This window comes from Centruroides vittatus, unplaced genomic scaffold, assembly GCF_030686945.1.
Source record: "Centruroides vittatus isolate TY-2023 unplaced genomic scaffold, ASM3068694v2 contig_2682, whole genome shotgun sequence".
NCBI lineage: Eukaryota > Metazoa > Arthropoda > Arachnida > Scorpiones > Buthidae > Centruroides > Centruroides vittatus.
Window position 1 is genome coordinate 261,170 of NW_027121707.1, and position 19,012 is coordinate 280,181.

The 19,012-nt window shown below is 36.0% G+C and overlaps 1 protein-coding gene across 1 annotated transcript in view; it reads right to left on the minus strand.

Moving 5' to 3' along the window:
* The window catches only part of MCU (mitochondrial calcium uniporter), a 125,340-nt gene that overhangs the window by 66,834 nt on the left and 39,494 nt on the right, over positions 1–19,012 (minus strand). The window lies entirely within an intron of this gene.

Consider the following 19,012-nt stretch of genomic DNA (forward strand, 5'->3'; position numbering starts at 1 on the left):
GGGAAAATGGTCCCTATTTAGGCGTTACTGAGGTGAAGAAACTCGGAAAACTCCGCGTGAATCCACGACCAGTGTTTACGACACTACGCACCTTTCACGATATCAAGGACTTAATTATATCGGGGCAAGTTATTTTATATACAAAGAATGAAACTCTCTCGCCTAAACTGTTAAAAAAAAAGGATTTAGGATTATAAATTCTCCTTTCTCAACCTTATGTCAAGGCGCCTCGAAGATTTAAACACTCAGTACCTATTCCCCCGGTTTACGACCGCTCGTATTATAATATGTATATTAACGCAACACACAATGCCGTACTCGCCTTCTGTTTTTGTCGATATCATAAAATGCATTTTCAGGGATGCAATATAAATTTGTGACACTGTATTTTACGGAAATAGAGAGACTCGCTTTACGACTGTTTTCTACATATCAATTAACGGGGGAATTTTTTTTGTTTGTAGAAACTCTCCATATTTAAACATAAATGATGTATTTATACATAATAATAAATTTTCTCGCAATTTATCCCCAGATTAATTTTTTGGTCGTCTTAATTAAAATATGGTAGTTTATTTTATGTTATTAATAACACTTTTTTTTGTTCTGTAGGGTGTACAGTACGTGATTACAAATCGCATCTGAAGTCGACCGTGTGAAATGCACGATCTGCAACACTTCCCCGCAACTCACATCGCATCAGTGGAAAACATTCTTCAACATTAATTTCGACAGTCTTTCTAAAATGTGTGCAGTGCAGACGAAGAAAAGTTTCGATGGAAGCCATTAGAGTAACGTTTAATGCTCGTATCAGAAGAATTGTTACGTGAAAAAATCTGTCATTTAATTAATAACTTCTAAAAATTCAGACACAAAACAACACGAGCCATTATTGTGAAGTCGTCACAATTCACAATGCTCTCGATTTTAGTAGTGTCTTGCTCTCCGTACGTCATACTTATCTTATTAACAATGGTTCCAAACAGGAAGCTCGTGTATAGTTAATCGGAGTCTCCTGACCTTAAGCTTTTCATATCTGGTCCCGATTTTCATTTATCTGACTCCGTTATGAATATTAATGAAGGACGACAGTGGAAATTTATGGGTCCGCATTCTGAAAATTTCAACCCCATATCTGCTGGTGTAATATTTATAAATGAGATTTAATTTATAATTATTTTTAATCTCTTAAGCTAGGAGGCGAAAACAAAAACCACGTGGTTCGATGAAGTAGAGACATCAGAAGTGTTCTTGTCAATTCAAAACAACTAAAAATAAGAAGAAAAGTCAAAATGGTCGTCGTGTTGAAATAAAAAAACATTCATTAGAAATACAAAACAATACAAAAATTACCGAGAGTTCTTTCACGGGAAAGTTTACCCTATTATATGTTATTAACGTGAAGAAAACTCGACTCCACGTTAGCCAGGTGCGAACCCACGACCAACTAAATGTTGGGTGGTCTTATCCACTATGCCACTGATGGGCTCTTGAATCAAATAAAAAGCTGGCAGATGCTTAGATGCATTATATTCGTCTATACAGGACAAACAAAATTAGTGAATAGTGACATCTATGGTCATGCAGAGTATATCAAAAACAGAGTATGTTCACAGAAGCTTCAATGACCTCATTTAAACAAGCTGGCCAAATAAAATAAACAAAGAAAATGAAATATCGAATGGTGACTTTTTGTAAGAAAAGTATCGAGTAATGGATTTTTTCATGGGACAACGGACATAATAAACAACGCTAACTAGCTTCCGTCATTGTTGCAACGTGTATTTTTACACTTCACTAACAAAAATAATAATCGCACGTTTTAAAATATAGGATCAATTTTGACGCCAGAGAAAAAATTACGGAGGAACTCGAGCAATCGGACGAACGTTATGAAGAGAACAGGCGCTGAAGACGTGGTGGCGAAGGTCATATATTAACGAGTAGAGCAATTTGTAAACCTAACACACTCCTTCTCATCTATCTTAATGATGATAACGGTTTGGTCGACAACCCCCCGAAGAGTCGAGTGGAGCGTTAGCAGCTGTTACACGCCATTGTTGGCACTTGGCATATATTATCGGCAACCGATCGGAGGCAGGATTTTTAAACGACAAGCTGTCGAGATGGTGGCTCAATTACTTGGCTTTTGGGATGAAATCCAGGTCACGTCGATGCAAGGACGTCTCTAGATACCACTTCGGGTATTCACCACTTAATACCGAACTGTAACAATGCTTATAACAAGTATCATACCGTAAAACGTGCGCTTAAGAGATCGTCAGTAATATTGGATCTTCTATTCTATATAGATAGTGATTGGCATATCCTACCTGCCTATTTAGGGTGAAGGATATGATGGCCATGGGTCGAGACCATCCGAAATGTACACGATCCAGATTTAGTGCGCAAACTGTACTAATCAATTAATGTAAAACAATAAAGAAAGAAACAAGAAGTGGCACTACTTTTGAACAGTTTTGAAGGCTTCCTTGGCACCATAAGAACGTATATTTTCGAAAGGTCTCGATATACAGGGTTCCTGATCAGGTTTTTGTTTTAAATTCCATGATTTTCCCAGACTTCTCCTCACCAACTTTGCACAAATTCCCTGACCTCACGTCCCTTATAGTACGACAAAATAAAACAGCATTTGACTTACTATAAACATATGCTATTGCTTCTTCAGCTTTTTACTTAGTTATTTTTTTCTAATTAAAAGTTATATACTTCTTTATAATTTCCAAATTATTAACACTAAAATTAAAATGTTTTATTAAATTAAAGTAGTTTATTCTGTTATTAATTCACAACCATAAATCTACGTGGCATTAAAAAAAACAAAAAGCAATTATTAATTTATTATTTATTAACAAATCCTGTATAATCTATATACAAAAGTATATGTATATATTAAATTTATTCCTTAAAAAATTTCCCGAATTTTATAAAATATTAATAAACTGGAAAAAATCGGAAATTGTTTTGCTACGCAATCAAAATTATTAAGTGAAAAATGATAAATAACATTTAAATTAAAATTATTTATAATTTTTTGTACTCTATAAATTTTTGGGAAAATTTTGTATATATCTGAAAGAAATTTTGGGTAATGAAAATATTCTGCACACCTTTGCATAAGTTGTATTGAACTACACTGCTTCTTGTCTCATGCAGATGCATACTTAGTCAAACGTATTGTCACTAAACAAATCAACAAGGTAGCCAATGGGGCAAAGTCCCTGACTTTTTGACAATTCTTGACAAAATCCCTAACTTTCCATCACTTTTTTCGAACACCAAGAAAAATCCCTAACTTTCCATGACATTTTTTCGAACAACAAGGAAAATCCCTAACTTTTCATGACATTTTTTCGAACACCACGGAAAATCCCTAACTTTCCATGACATTTTTTCGAACACCAAAGAAAATCCCTAACTTTCCATCACTTTTTTCGAACACCAAGGAAAATCCCTAACTTTCCATCACTTTTTTCGAACACCAAAGAAAATCCCTAACTTTCCATAACTTTTTTCGAACACCAAAGGAAATCCTTAACTTTCCATCACTTTTTTCGAACACCAAAAAAAATCCCTAACTTTCCATAACTTTTTTCGAACACCAAAGGAAATCCTTAACTTTTCATCACTTTTCTCGAACACCAAAGAAAATCCCTAACTTTCCATGACATTTTTTCGAACAACAAGGAAAATCCCTAACTTTTTATGACATTTTTTCGAACACCAAAGAAAATCCCTAACTTTCCATCACTTTTTTCAAACACCAAGAAAAATCCCTAACTATCCATGACCTTTTTCGAACACTAATGATAATCCCTAACTTTCCAGGCGCGTAGCAATTATACGTCACACAGAACTGAGTTTCTGCAGATTCGGCAAGTTACCAATAAGTAAAACAAAAACTATTTAATTTATCTTGGTTTTCACTTGGAGAGAAGCATCACTCACCGAATTAACAACAGTGACGTAAGTCAGAGAAACCACATCGACCTACGCCTCACACGAAAATAGAAGATTTCAGGAAAGCATTTTATATAATCTAAACTTCTGATTTTAGTGTGACTTATACTTAACAAAAACACCGAATGAAGTTACTTACGTGATACATACACGTATATTTTCCATTAATTAAACGAAAATTTCGACATACTTAGTGATAACTCTATTCTTTTAGACCACCGTTATTTTGAATATACATACAATGAACTTAATTAGCAATTATATTACAATTAAAAGGTGTTAAAGTAAAGTTCCTATTTGCAGTGTTTTGCGCTTTATTACCCGATGGCAAAAATTTAAATTAACTCCTAAATTCACCCCGATAATAATCGAAATGAATAATAAAGTTCATAGTTTACAAAAGAATAATGGTTTAAAATAAATAATAGAATCAATCATATCGTTTAGAAACAAAAAAAAATTCGGCGAGGAAAGAAAAGAAATTACTCAATAACTAATTATTCCTGTGCAAAAAAATTGAAAGAACATACTCCTATTCTTTGCCGTCCTTTATCTTTTAATGTTAAAGACATTGATGACACTTAAAGTGGAGCTTTCAATTTCAATTTCATTGGCTTTTGACATCGTTCGTGATCGAAAGTAGTCGTTATTTCATTTGAAAACACTCTCAAAATAACGGTAAATTTGAAAGAACTTCCCAATAATGCCGTCCTTTCGAGAGTTTACCGCATTTGGATCAATGTTAGGGATCCAATACTGAAGAGATCTTTCTCTTCTTTTGTAATTTTTAACAACCAGCCGGTACACAGTTATTTTCGTGAATATTAAACTCTCGACATGTCTATCAAATGCCGAGAATACAAAGTTTTGAACAAATGACGCCATTAAAAAACTATGCAACTTTAAGTTTTCCATTGATTTTCAACACAGATTTCTCTCCAAAGCGATAACTATCGATCATTAGTGCCATGCAACGTGTTTAATGATTTAAACTATAATTTATCTTTGATGATAAACTAAAAATACAAAAAGATTTTTAGATTTTTTTTTCTGTGAAAATATCGATACGTGTTCTATGTACAATTGGTCCACCAGTGGTCGAACGAATAAGACCACCGACAGTGGTAGTCGGTTCGAGATTGGCGACCGACAGACGGGAGTTTTTTTGGTTTTCTTCACGCGTCACACTTCAGTAAGGACTGGTTTCCTGTAGAAAATCCACCCGTGAAACACCTCTTGGCAGATCGCCTTCGTGTTTGATGCCTTATCCCAGTGTTTTTCAACCTTTACCTAAAACCTCCAAGTTGATAATATTTTTTTCCGGTGGCACCCCTATTTCTCTATCAATGTAGCTACCCCACCAGTGGCCGAGCGGATAAAACCACTGAACACTGTTCGTGTATTCGCATCTCGCCAACGGGATGGCACGTGAAGTTTTCTGAGTTTTCTTAACGTCGATAACACCTAAATATGAGTCAATTTCCCATAGAAATTCCTTCCGGAAGGCATTCCTCCTCGGTGGATCACCTAGAAGTCGCATTGCATGCAAACAACGATTATTAATATAGAGTTAGGCTACATACGTTTCGTACTTTCAGTAATACACGTAAAAAGTATTATGCGCTGCTCAACACATTCTGTTAGTAAGAATAACATTAAATTTATAGAGGTAAGAACCACTATGGTCCCCCACTTTTCTCTGGACCAGGAACAAATCCCTCTCGATAGCCCTGTTCTCGGAATCCCTGAAGTGTCATTGAGGCATCCTAGTGTAAGGCCGCACTCCGGAGAAAACCCATAGTCTTGCCCCATCAAATGAAACCAAAATAGAACGATGGCACGTTATCTTATGGGCAAAAAGGGAAATTGCCCGAGGCTCTCACCAATAAGGAGCCTCAAATCACCTTTTATAACAAAATACTTCCCAAAATATTCTCTTGAAGACAAATGTCTGAAGTCAACACTACACAAGGAGCCCCCTAATTTAAATATGCCTGGGTTCATTAAAGCTATAACACATAACTGTTATTATAACAGCGTGAAAGAATTATCGTTTATTATTAACACAGAGAATATCCCTACTTAACTATCGAACGGTGATTGAATAACTGCTATACAAACTAACCAAGATAACCCTCTTAAGGGTACTCGTCCATAAAGAAGAACGTGACCAAACAAAAGAAAGTAGAGCAATATAACTTAACCAAAGATAATGCTGTTGTATCTAATGCAATAACACAGTAAAGACCATTAGAGAACGACACGAAATCTTGTTAAGTCTTATTTTATTTTTGCAAATTTTCTAATTTATGATAAATTTAAAGCGAAAAATCTGGAAATTTTCACACTAATCTGGAAATTTTCCAAATGTAACAAGAATTGTAAATCCTAAACAAGTCTTTCTGGATTATTAGTCAATGTGAAGTTAACCGGTTACGACATTAATTTCTCGGCATTTCGCTTGTACTGAAGTTATTTTTTCGTGGTTTTAAATTACGAACTTCTAATGAGTTTTATGTTAATTTCTGTCTCAATTCATTACCATCAACGATAAATTCACAATATAAAGTATTTAATACGATTCAATAAGATGTAATGTATTTCCTCGATTTCGAGATGAACAAGTTAGAAAAATCCAGTAACTAGTTGCGTAACTTTCCCGGCAACATTTAAAATTTCGGTGGCACCATCTGTTATTTAAAAAAAACCTTATCGTTTTAATTATTATACTCGAGATAAGACACACGACCCCTTTATCTTCCCACCCCCTCGACCTTTAACCGCCAAAATTTAATGATATCCACATCCCTAATACGCAAACCTCCCTGAAAAATTTCACAAAATTTCGACAAAAAGCACAGGAGTTAATTGTATACGACGTGGGCAATCCGTCGAGGGGGACGACTTTCTATGCAAAAATGGCCCCTATTTAGTGTTACAGACTCGAAGAATACCCGGAAAATTTCCACGTGGTAAGCTCGTTGGACAGATCCGAACCCACGACTATTAGTGATCAATGGTTTTATCCACTGGTGAGGACCGCAAAATCTATGGCACCATCAATTCCAACTTGTAAATCACAGTATTTTCTATTCTAAAACACCATTCTGGTATAAATTTCCAATAATGTAACGATTACAGGAAACGCTATGTTTATGTTTCACGTGTTTCTTCGCCATCTCAGGCCCTCATTTCCGGGAACAGAACATCGATTTATTATGGCACAGTTTATGGAAATTAGAATTCGATGTACGAAGGCTCGCTCGCCGATTGTTTTTGTTAAATCGTACAAAAGCGAGTGTTTTCTATACAATTCATTATACGAGCATAAGATAAAGTGTACAAAATTTTAGAATAAGAAATTTGGTATTTTCTAGGCTACTTTCAATGAATTACCTTTCTTTGGTATCTTTTATTGCAGGTGTTGGCACGTTCCGAGCTCAGACAGACGAAAAACTTATCGATTTTTGTAAAATCTGGACGTTACTTTTACCGATTTTTCTACTTTTTATGAAAATATTTTCGCGAATTTCTAATTTTTAATTATCGGGACACGAAATTCTAAACACCAGCTTTAGAAGAGAATCAAAATCCAATTAAAAATTAAAATATTCGTATTTACAATAAAATATGAGAAATCGATTCTTTGTTCTGTCCTCGTCTATTCCATAAATATCTTGAAGTTTTCATTTTTGTTTGTCAAGGGGAGGACACTGTGTGTTGCCTGGTACGAACCTTCATTGATCAAAGGGACAAAGTATTGGTTTGTTGTTGTTTAAGTTATGGCAACTCAACACTTAGACGATCTGCCTAGGGGATGCCTTTCGGGAGGTCTTTTAATGGTAACTGGCCTCTATTCAGGCGTTACAGACGTGGAGAAAACCCGGAAAACTCCACGAACCCACGCCTAAACTCCAAGTGCTCTCTTTTAAAAATAAATTTAATCACAATTACTGAATGATACCTCTTCAAAGCTTTCGGCTGTGTAGAATGTGTGTTGACTGTAAAGTACATGTGGGCTTGGGTTCGAATATCTCCAAACAACACAGTGAGCTGTTTTCATAAAATAGTGGAGGGAGAGATTTTAAGTCACTCGTGCGACATTACCTGACGTGCGATTGATCCATAACCATTGTCATTTACATATCTGTGTGTCGAGTTTTGTAATAATGGTACAATTTTATCTGGATGCCAGCTATTGTGGTTGAGCGTATATAAAGGGCTATTATTACTTACAAAGATTTGTTTTAAATTATAAAAATGCAGAGTGAGTGGCGAAGTATTAAGAAACTGGAAGTTAGAATATCTTAAATACATAAACGTAGAACCCGGAAAACACTAGTCTGGCGAGGTACGAACCCGCGACCGATAATGTTAATCACTGTGATGTAATGGAAAAAGTGAATTAAAACTGCAAAGGGCACATTACGAGTCGAGATCTCAGAAGAAATTCTTCTGAACCTCGCATCACATACGGAAAGATGCTTGGAAATAGTTTCTGCAAGTGAAGATCAGCTGTATTTCTTCTTAACTGCATATTTGTAGGAGACACTAGGGTATATTTTTTGATATACACGTTGTTTATAAAATAGCTTCTGGGAATTACCGAAGTTATACATCTGTAAATAATAACCACATAAAACCGAGAATTTACATTTACGTTCAGATAAAGAATCCGAACGTAAATTTCCTCACGAATAACACGAGAAAGTCCCAGTACATTTTCTCAAATTGCACCCATTGCATGAAAGTACAGACTTTCATTATATCTTTTATTTTATTTTGAGAATATTAATCTAAGTAAAACCTGTCTAAAACGGAACTTTGATAAAACGGAAACCTGCTGAACGGGAAAATATTCGGTAAAGTATGAGCCCGGTTTACACAGGTTTCACTGTACTTACTTTTATCAATTTTAATCAATAAATTAATATTATATAAAGTAGGAATAAAATAATATTAATTTTAAAATACAGTAAAACCTGTGTAAGCAGGAATCGCACCGGAACCCAATATCTTTTTACGGTTTGACAATTTTCCGAAACAAAGTTCGACAAAGTTCGAACTTATTCGAGATACGACACACGACCCTCCCCCCTTTATCTCCTCGCTCCCTCGACCTTTAACCGCCAAAATTTAACAGCATCCATGCCCCTAATACACATACCATCCTACAAAATTTCAGAAATATTCGACGAAAAGAACAGGAGTTATTAAAGCTTCAAAGAGGGTTGGCAACCACACACGCACTCTATTGTTAAAGGAAAAGTATCATGTACTGTACAGCCACAACCAATTTGAAATGGAAAGCATATATTTTAAATTAAATAAATAAAAATATTGTTCGTATATTGTCAGTTTTGCTTTTTTTATTATTATTATTAAATATTAAACTTCTATGTAACGCTTTGTATGTCCTCAAATGACCACCAATGGCCGAATTGATAAGACCACGGACTTGTCGTGGGTTCGTGCCTGGCCAGCGGATTCTCCACGTGGATTTGGGTTTTCTTCACGTTTGTATCACCGAAATAAAGGCCAGTTTCCTGTAAAAGTCCTCCGGGAGGCATCCTCTCCATCCGAAACCGGATAAACATAACTAAATATACAATTTAATCATGATGTGTATGTGTAAAATGCACTGTAAAGATTTATATAGTGAGGTGTGGACATCCCTCACCCAATTTTTCTTTTTAACTTTGTAAAATATATTAAAATTATTTTATTTAAATTCTGAGAATTCAAGCCCGATGCCTTCTACAGAGCTACCTGTGGAAGATTTACTCCAAAAACTTGCCATTCAATCTATTCTCGGAGGAATCAAAGCGGAAATAAACTAATGAATAATAATCATTCCGGTTACATAAATCTGATAGAGGTAATTATTATTTGCATAAATCGAATTTCTCTTAGAAATATATACGGAATAGAAGAACGAAAATTAACATTTTCTTATCTTATACGATTATATATATACGGCAAAAACCTGTCTAAAACGGAAACCTGCCTAAACGGAAACCGGAAAAAATGTTGAGTGCCGTGCGATTCCGGCTTACGCAGGTATGTATATATACAGTAAAACTTATTACATACAGTTTATGGCGCGTTGTAAAGGCATCCCCTTGTGTACCAATCAGAACCGGTAACATAGTGCCGTGTGACTGAAACTCAACAATATGGATAAAACCACTAAACACTGGCCGTGGGTTCGTGCTTGGCCAACGTGGAGTTTTCCAGGTTTTCTTCACGTTAGTAACACCTAAATAGGGGCCAATTTCCAATAAAAGTCCTTCTGGGGAGCATCCCATCTAGCGGATCGCCCACTTATTGCATTGCGGTATACAAATAAACGGTTAATGTTACCTATGGTTCCAAGATGACGGCTCGTCTGATTTCAGCAAGGAAACGTGGGGTCGCACGTTCTAACCTAACCTAACCTAACCTAACCTATTCTAATAATTTTGTTGGTAATAATTATTGTGGGTACCTCTGTCTAATTTCGGCTAACAAGTCGGAGGGACTTGCCCACGCGTCAGAGATGGCTTATTTTTCTGTAGAGTTTCCCGCAGGGACGGGACTACCTCTTCATCCGGTCGAGTGTAGGAGGGAAAGTGGAGTCGTGGTACGGCGATAGGCGAATATTCGAGCAAACAAGACACCATTTAACAGGATAACAACGATTTAATGAAAAAAAAAAGTTACAAAAATCTGACATTAAAAGGGTGACATATAAAAAGCTATATATCCCTACCACGCGAGGAGAGAGAGAGAGCTCACATAGATGGGTTCCATACCCAGAACATCCGTATTTCAAATATATCCGTTGATCACAAGGATCGGTAATTCCTTTAAAGGGTAAGAGTCGGTCTAGAGGCACAAAGTAAAATTTTTCGTTAGGCACAAGGACAGGATGGACTAGATCGTGACTCGATCTAGGTCGATGATTGACTTCCCCGAGGGGGGGAAGGAAGCATCTTATATAGCTTTTTGCTGGGAAAGTTGGTCACGTGAATGTGATTAGGCCATAGGTGTTCCCGGGATTGGAAACAATACGGCGAATTCGGGCGCTAACTATAAACTTAAGTTGCAAGATGATCTGTACTCAGCGTAAGAACAATGGATAGTTGACAGTTATACGGCCGGAGACGCATATTTTCTCGGCCAGGACATTTTCTAGCAAAGATGTTTATAATAGGAAAAATTCGCAATTCAATATAGGGAACAATTATTATAATTTTACGTTTAGGGGAATTTCCAGATCTCACATTATGGTATATGGTAATTTATTAGAATATGCGTCCCCACTGTTTCCCTTCTTCTATTTGCTGGAATCAGAGACGAGCCGCCATCTTGGAACCATAGGTTACATTAACCAAATAAACAAACAATTGTTCCTTAGGATGTATTGACAGTGTATTAAATTTCACTTTTGTTTAGAAACAACACGTGTTACCAACAGATGAAATTATATAAATTACGTTCGAAGAGTTACAATATAAATCCAGCGATTTGTTTAGAATACATAAAGTGAAACCCTTACCAAATTAATAGGGAAAAAAAAAGCCTAATAATTGATAAAACACTGGATCAAATTGATTCCCGGAAAACTGTTGTTAAGCGACTCGTTTGTTTGTTTGTTTGTATACGACAACGCGACACGTGGGCGATCTGCCGAGGGGGATGTTTCCCGGGAACACTTTCTACCCTACTTAGGTGTTGTTACAAATGCGAAGGAAGAAAACCCGGAAAACTCCACCTGGCCAATTTTTGAATTCAAATCGCGTGATTTCCGATTCAGACCGGAAGTTCGTGTATAGTTTTTCTGACTCTCCGACCCCTAAACCATTCGTATCCGGTCTGGATTTTCGCCTATCTAACTCCGTTCTCGAGATTAACGAAGGACAGACAAACAGACCGAATAGGTTACCAATTTGAAAATCTCATCCCAACCGGGAAAAAAGTCGTATTTAAAAGGTGAAGCTCGTTAACTCGTTTTACTTTTTTGCATTTACTTAATCGGCATTTTATACTTCATCACGATTAAAGAAGATAAATGGAAAGAACTGGGGAAAAAAAGAATCGCCGATAAAGAAAATCGAACCGTTTTAACACAAATTCACGAGTCGAAGGGAGAAAAAAATAAATCGATGGTGGATAAATTTTCTTGTATACAATATTTGGCACTGTACAAATTATTAATGATAATATTGTATTAGCGGTAATCAAATTACCTGAGTCGAGTGCTTACCAGCTTATACATGGAACTTTTTAGATTTCCCACGAGAGATTCACGAAAACTAAAAATAGCACTTCTTAATAAGTTGATGATTAAAAATTTCCTTTCTGTTTTTAAATAAAAATAATTATAAATTCGTAGTTTTTCTCTTTACTCTATCGGTGTTAATTTAATGATGATTTACATTTCTGTCGTAAAGCGAGCCGTCGCAACTCGAACCCAGATTATTTTAGGTGCAGATATGAGAGTCTGAAGTTCTGTTAATCTTTTTCTGTCACGCTGTGATGATGATGATGATGATGATAAGTTTAACGTATCTAAAGTTAATGAGGTCTCATTGATACTTCAGATAAAGCTTGAATTCCATTAACCCCGAATCTCATCGAGGTTAAACCTATATACTTTATGTACTAATTTAATAAGAACTATTCAACTTTTGCAACAGCGAGAAGTCTTCGAGGTTATTGCTATTTAAAAAAAGACAGTGACTTTAATTGTCATATACAGTACGTACTATTAACTCTCACCCCGGTTACGCCCAGTATATAATCGATCCATTTCTAAACACGCGATTAAATGAAAATCCTTACTACAGCTTTGATAAAATGTCAAATTTTCTGCTTAAATGTTCGACCCTATGACGTAGAATTTATTTTCTGTTTGATCGCAGTCAAAAAGATTCTAGAATCAACGTTGTACAATAGGGTCCTACTTACAGGAGTCGTATAAAGTCCTCGTGTACTTTTAAAACTACAACACGTTCTTGTTTTAAGCGCCATCCCAAGTATTGAAAACTAGCAGAAAAACGTCATAATGTCTTTAAAACTTAGGTTTTTACTATAACCAGGGCCACCCAGAAGATAATGGGAGCCTGGAGAAAAATACATATTGTGGCCCTAAATTATTATATTAAAGTAAAGCAAGTAAACCAAGCCCCGTTTTCTTGAGGCCCAGGATAATTTTCTCCATTGTCTTTCCTCTGAGCTTCCCTGACTATATTTAATTCCGGTGTTTTTGAATATACAGAGAAAAACTGAGGATAATATACGCAAACCAGGGTATTCACAACACTAGAAGTGGGTTAATTTAATTCGCTATCCGCTAAAACACACTTACACCAATCCCACGTAAAGCAAGACCCTAGTGTATAGTAAGTTACTACAGGTTAAATCAATAAAAATAAATAAATAAAACCAAAATCTTTTGTAAAATTTAAATTTTCTACATCTAAAAGGTTACACGCGTATAAAAAACACGATTAAAAAAGCCTGTATGTCCCACAAGCTCACCTTACACTGTTTGAGTACGTGTTTACATTGACTATTTAAGCAAGGAGAAGGGATACTATGGATATTTTTAGATACTTAGATGATGAAATATCTTTTAATTTTCCGTATTTAATAAATGGAAAAATACACCCAGAAAGTAAGAAGTGAATTCTCATCGAACGGTTGCTTAAAAACCGATCGAATAAAATCAACACCATTCACTTTGCCCTTTATCCTTTCTGTCTTGTCCTTTGTTTTGCCACCTTTCCGCCGACCTTGGACGTACAAATTAAGATTTATAATGAGAAAAACTCGTTCGACACGTCATACAGTGCTTATTTTTCAAGTACAGTACACGTTACACAAAATAACAAAGCCCAGATTGAGGAGAATTGGTTACGCTTATGTTAAAAAGTTCCATAGAGAAGATTAAACCAAAACATTCATAGTTGACATTTCGCGTATGAGACCCCCCTTTTACGATGTAAACTGACTCCAGGAAAATCCGTCGTAAAGCGAGCCATTCTATATACATATTTAAGTCGAAATATATATGTTAAGGGTTCTATACCGTTCAACGTATCGGCACCAAACATGACAAGAATTAGTTTTTGTATGACAAGAATATTCTTCGACACTAGAAAAGACGAAGAGATGCCTTTCTATAGAAAAACTGGCCCCTATTCAGGTGTTAGAAACGTGAAGAAAACCCCCAAAAATATCGGGATCGATGCTATTAAAGGTCGAGGGGGTGGGGAGATAATGGGGTCGTGTTTATCTCCAATAGTGCCGGACTTATTAGCATTAACGTTTTTTTATATATAAAAACTCATCCCTACCCTCACAAAATTATATTTTTAACTATTATAAAACGGCAAAAAGTTTAAGTTTCTTTAATAAAATATGATAACAGATGGCGCCACCGAAATTTTAAACGTTGCCGGGAAAGTTAGGCAACTCGTTGTTGGTTTATTTTAATTTTAAGAATTACAATGTGATTAGAAATGAATAAAAGCATACGAGAAATGAAAGACGAGATTAATTACACATAAATAACCCTCTTTAATGATTTACAAACTGTAGGCTACTAATTTACGATTTATTACAATATAACTTACCCCGTTCTGCAATCATTAGCCTAAACCCCGCTATTACTAGTGTTAATTTTCGATTATGAGCGTATCAAATGACATGTTTTGTTATTCTTTAGTTATGGCGTATAGTGTTATACAGTCCAAACACTCGTCGAGAACGTAACCTCAATTTATCACATTCGGTTTATGGAAAATTAGTGTTCGATTTACGACGGTACGCTTTACGACGAATTAATTAAGTCGTAACAAGTAGTAACTTAATAGTAAATGTGGTGGTTTGCCTGCTATATTTCGCCAGTGTACAGTAGCATCGAATGTTTACTTGCGTTTTTCTTTTTTTTTTACTTTACCGGATGTTACGTATGTATATAATAGAGGGATAGTATGAACCTCCCTCTAAGATTTTTATATTTTTGGAGTCAGGACCTTGAATCGTCGAGAAATGCAAAGAAGTTGGAGGTGTTTTACTGTATGTTTGCAGGGAGATTTGTAGGGGGGGGTGTTTCTAGAAATTTTCAGGAAAATTGCCCCATTGGTTCGGGAGATATTAAGGGAACCACACCTCAAAAACTCCCAAATTATGAAATTTTTTTAAACCGGAAAGTAAATGCATCTGTTTCGAAAATGTTTTCAAAAGATTAATAATATAAAAGTTATTTTTTATTCAATTCTCATAACAGACGGAGAAAAACGCAAGTTTAAACTTTGCTAACGCGTTTCTTACGTGTTGTCTAGTGTATTGTCTCAAACATAAATATATTTCGCCGGGAAAGTCACACAACTCGTTGCTGAATTCTTTTTGTTTTTTAAACAATTACTATGGAAGTAAACGTCAAACACGTCACAAAAAAGTCAGTCAAACTTATTGGAACAACTTCGTATCGTCGATGCATCGTCCGTTAGCGTGTCGGAACTGAAAGAAACATTAATCAAACGTCCAACCAGCCAAACAATAATGAAAGTGCGTCGATCTGTCGCGTTTACCAAGCGTTAATCTATTTTGCCAGTCGTATTTGAATGCGTGAAGCCAATCGGGATAAATCTATTTATGCCAAATTATAAAATGTGTTATTTGGCAACCGGGAAGACCCAAAATTACTCGTTTAACCTTATTTGTATAAATCGATAAGAAGAGAATTGTTAATTATTAATTTTGTAGATGGAAAGAATGGGTTATTCGATGGCTTCCATGTTAATTTGTCTGTCTGAAAATACGTATGAATTGTGTTGCAACAGAACTAAGCTGTTATAGATCATAGTTATTAGACTAATTTGGTGTTAAATCTCAATACAGAGTTAGAAATTAATCATAATTCTCGAGATGTCGTAAGGAGATTAACTGTTATTTTTAGTACCAATTCTAAATCAATGTCAGAAGTTTCAATTTAACGATTACTGAAGTGAAAAGAAGTGGGATGTAAAAGAAAAGAACGTGTACAGAGAAAGTAAAGTTAGGAAGAGAGGAGCGAAGAGCAAAGAAGAGAGAATGCACTCGTTACGGACAAAAGACAGGAACGTTCAAAATAAATCCGGATACACAGAACAAAACTGGGTTTAAGGAAATCGATAGAGGTTCTTCCATTCATTTAACACGGGAAACTTTCGAGTTTTTGGTGTTTTTCGACCAGCTAATTACCGAAATTACAAAATATTTTAAAAATTAAGATATTTCATACAATTGTAAGAGTTACACAAGTCGTAAAAGAGTGCACATTGTCAACTTATTCAGAAAAAGTCAACATAAATAACAATTTTTTAACGCTTTCCGCCCTATGAGCATTAAGTGCGCTTCTTTTAGCGAGCCCATTATGGGTTCGGTTAGGCCCACAATGACGTGGCCGGGTGGTGAGGGACGGGGGCCTGACTTATCCGGAACGGCCATCCCCTGAAAAACTCCTGGGTTTGTAAATGTGTTCGTAAAACGAAATCACGTTCTTTAAAAAACCGGTTTGAATAATATAATACTATAAGGTGGAGGCAAAAATAAAGCATGAGACCGACATAAAATTTCCATTGAAATTTTAATGGAAAATTTATATCGTTTGCTAAGTGGGGTTGTAAAACTAGTGATTGCAAAATAAGAATTTATTATATATTTTATGTTTTTATTCCGTATCAAAATCCCATGTAGAATCTAATACAAACAAGAAAAATATGCATTAATTTCATTCGTATTCATTATTCCTATTAATAAATTACCTCGTGAAAAAATCAGTGGTCGGGTTGACCACCGAACACTGTTAGTCGTGGGTTCCGAGGAGTTTTCAGGTTTGTAACACTTAAATAGGGGCCCAGTTTCTGGCAGATAGTCCACCCCTTCGGCAGATCGCGTTGCCGTATACAAACAAATGAAATACACCGATTTAGCATCACCCACGACCGACAATAGATAAGATAGAGCACCCGTTTTCTGCGCCACAAGATTCTAAATTAAAAGCAGAGTATATAAACATTAAGGGAGAAAAACCGAAGAGGAAAATTGCATTATGGATGTAACAACAACAATTTTTTTTTTATTTTTTTGAGTAAACGATAAATCGACGCCCGACGAAAGAGTTTTTGGGCAAATTTCCAACTCGCATAATAAGGGGTGTATAAAAAATACGTCACGCACTCTTCCAATCTCACTTTTTTCCTTCCTGTGTTTATTTGAAGAATACAAAACAAAGACACCCGTCTCTTCGGTTTGTTTTTTTTTTTTTTTTTGTTAAATTATCGATTACGATAACGTCTTGCTTCGTACTGACGTTTCTAGTTTTCTAGTGGATGCTAACCAGACACAAAATGTTAAGTGGCCCATCGTTGGAATGGAATTAGATACTTTCTAAACGGTAAATCGGGCGATGTTATCCGATTCGATAACTGAATTTTCCGATCGAGTAAGCGTTCAGGATCCATTTTCCGTGCGCGAAACGGAAACCGATCGGTAACTATGGTAACGGAACCACATTCCCTCGTGTGACGTCTCGACTCAGTTTCTCTAGGAATTTCTTTTCACTTCGGTTCTGATAGAACTGTGAGAAAAACGTGACTACTACTACTACTAGTTTGGATAAAACCGTACTAACCCCAATAGGCAAGAATGGAAACAAATTTAAGCTATCATCCTACAGTGGATCCACTGTATGATGAAGGCTTAAATTTGTTTCCATTCTTGTCTAGTGGATGCTCTTCGCCGCCTTGTATTTTCCATTAAATTTAGTTTGGCTTTAGTTTGACACACAAGCGATCTGCCTCCAGATCTTTTACGAGAAACTGACCCCTATTTAGGTGTTACTAACGCAAAGAAAACTGGAACTCCAGGCGTAAAACCATGACCAACTACCAGGGTTCAGTGGTTAATTATAACCACCCGGCCATCGGTGGACTTTTGTGAGAAACTGGACCGTATTTAGGTGTTACTAATGTGAAGAAAACCCGTAAATTCCTAGTGGTGCATTTTCAACTGAACTCCTCACTTCTGTATGCAATCTTTCTCTCAATGTTCCAGGACATCTTCCAATTCTCGAAGCCCAGATTCTTATTGTTTTACCCCATCTATCATAGGAAGTTAGGAAACCATACAAGTAAAGCACAACGTAAATACAAAAAGAAATCTAAAAATCTCTTCTGAAATCAAACAGAAAACAGCAGAACCAGTTTCGGTGTTTTTTTTTCACGCGCTAGCACACTTCTGTTAATGTTTGACCATTAAAAGACGTCGATTTAACCACGTGGTATACTCCCACACGAACAATGGCGAAGTTTCTCGAAGGTTGTATACGTGTAACAATATATTCGACGAAGATTATTCGTTTAAAATAGAATATATGAATAACAATATGATTTGACGCCCGTGTGTTCTCCTAGACAAAAGTAAACTCAAGCACAAACTGAAAAATAACCGAAAGTGCATTTTCTGATTCTAATTCTCACGCTTATGTGCTCCTGGCTTCAGACACGAGACATAATTCATCAACATTTATAACGAAGATGGACTCTTATGTATGAATAATGAAGAAACTTTCATCTTTTATCCAACCAGAAGTCTTTTACTCCCCCCTGTAGCAAGACTCTGTTATAGCTTACCATAAGTGCTTGCTAGAGAGAAAGACCAATCTTCAATATCATAAGAAATAAACAAAACTGGTAGCACGATTCATCATAACAGATGGGACGTCAATAATCAACAAAGAAGACAAAAGAATTGGATAAGTTTGATCTGTTTACACTTCCTCACCTGTTAATTCTTCTTGTTATTGTTTACAGTTCGTTTTTATTGTTTTTATTAAGTTATGGCAACGCAACACAGGCGATCTGCCTAGGGGGGATGCCTTCCGGAAGGTCTTTTTAAGGATAACTGACCCCTCAGGCGTTACAGGTGTGGAGAAAACCCGAAAAAAACCCCTCTTGGCTACCCCGTTGGCCAGCACGGACCCACGACCAATGTTTAG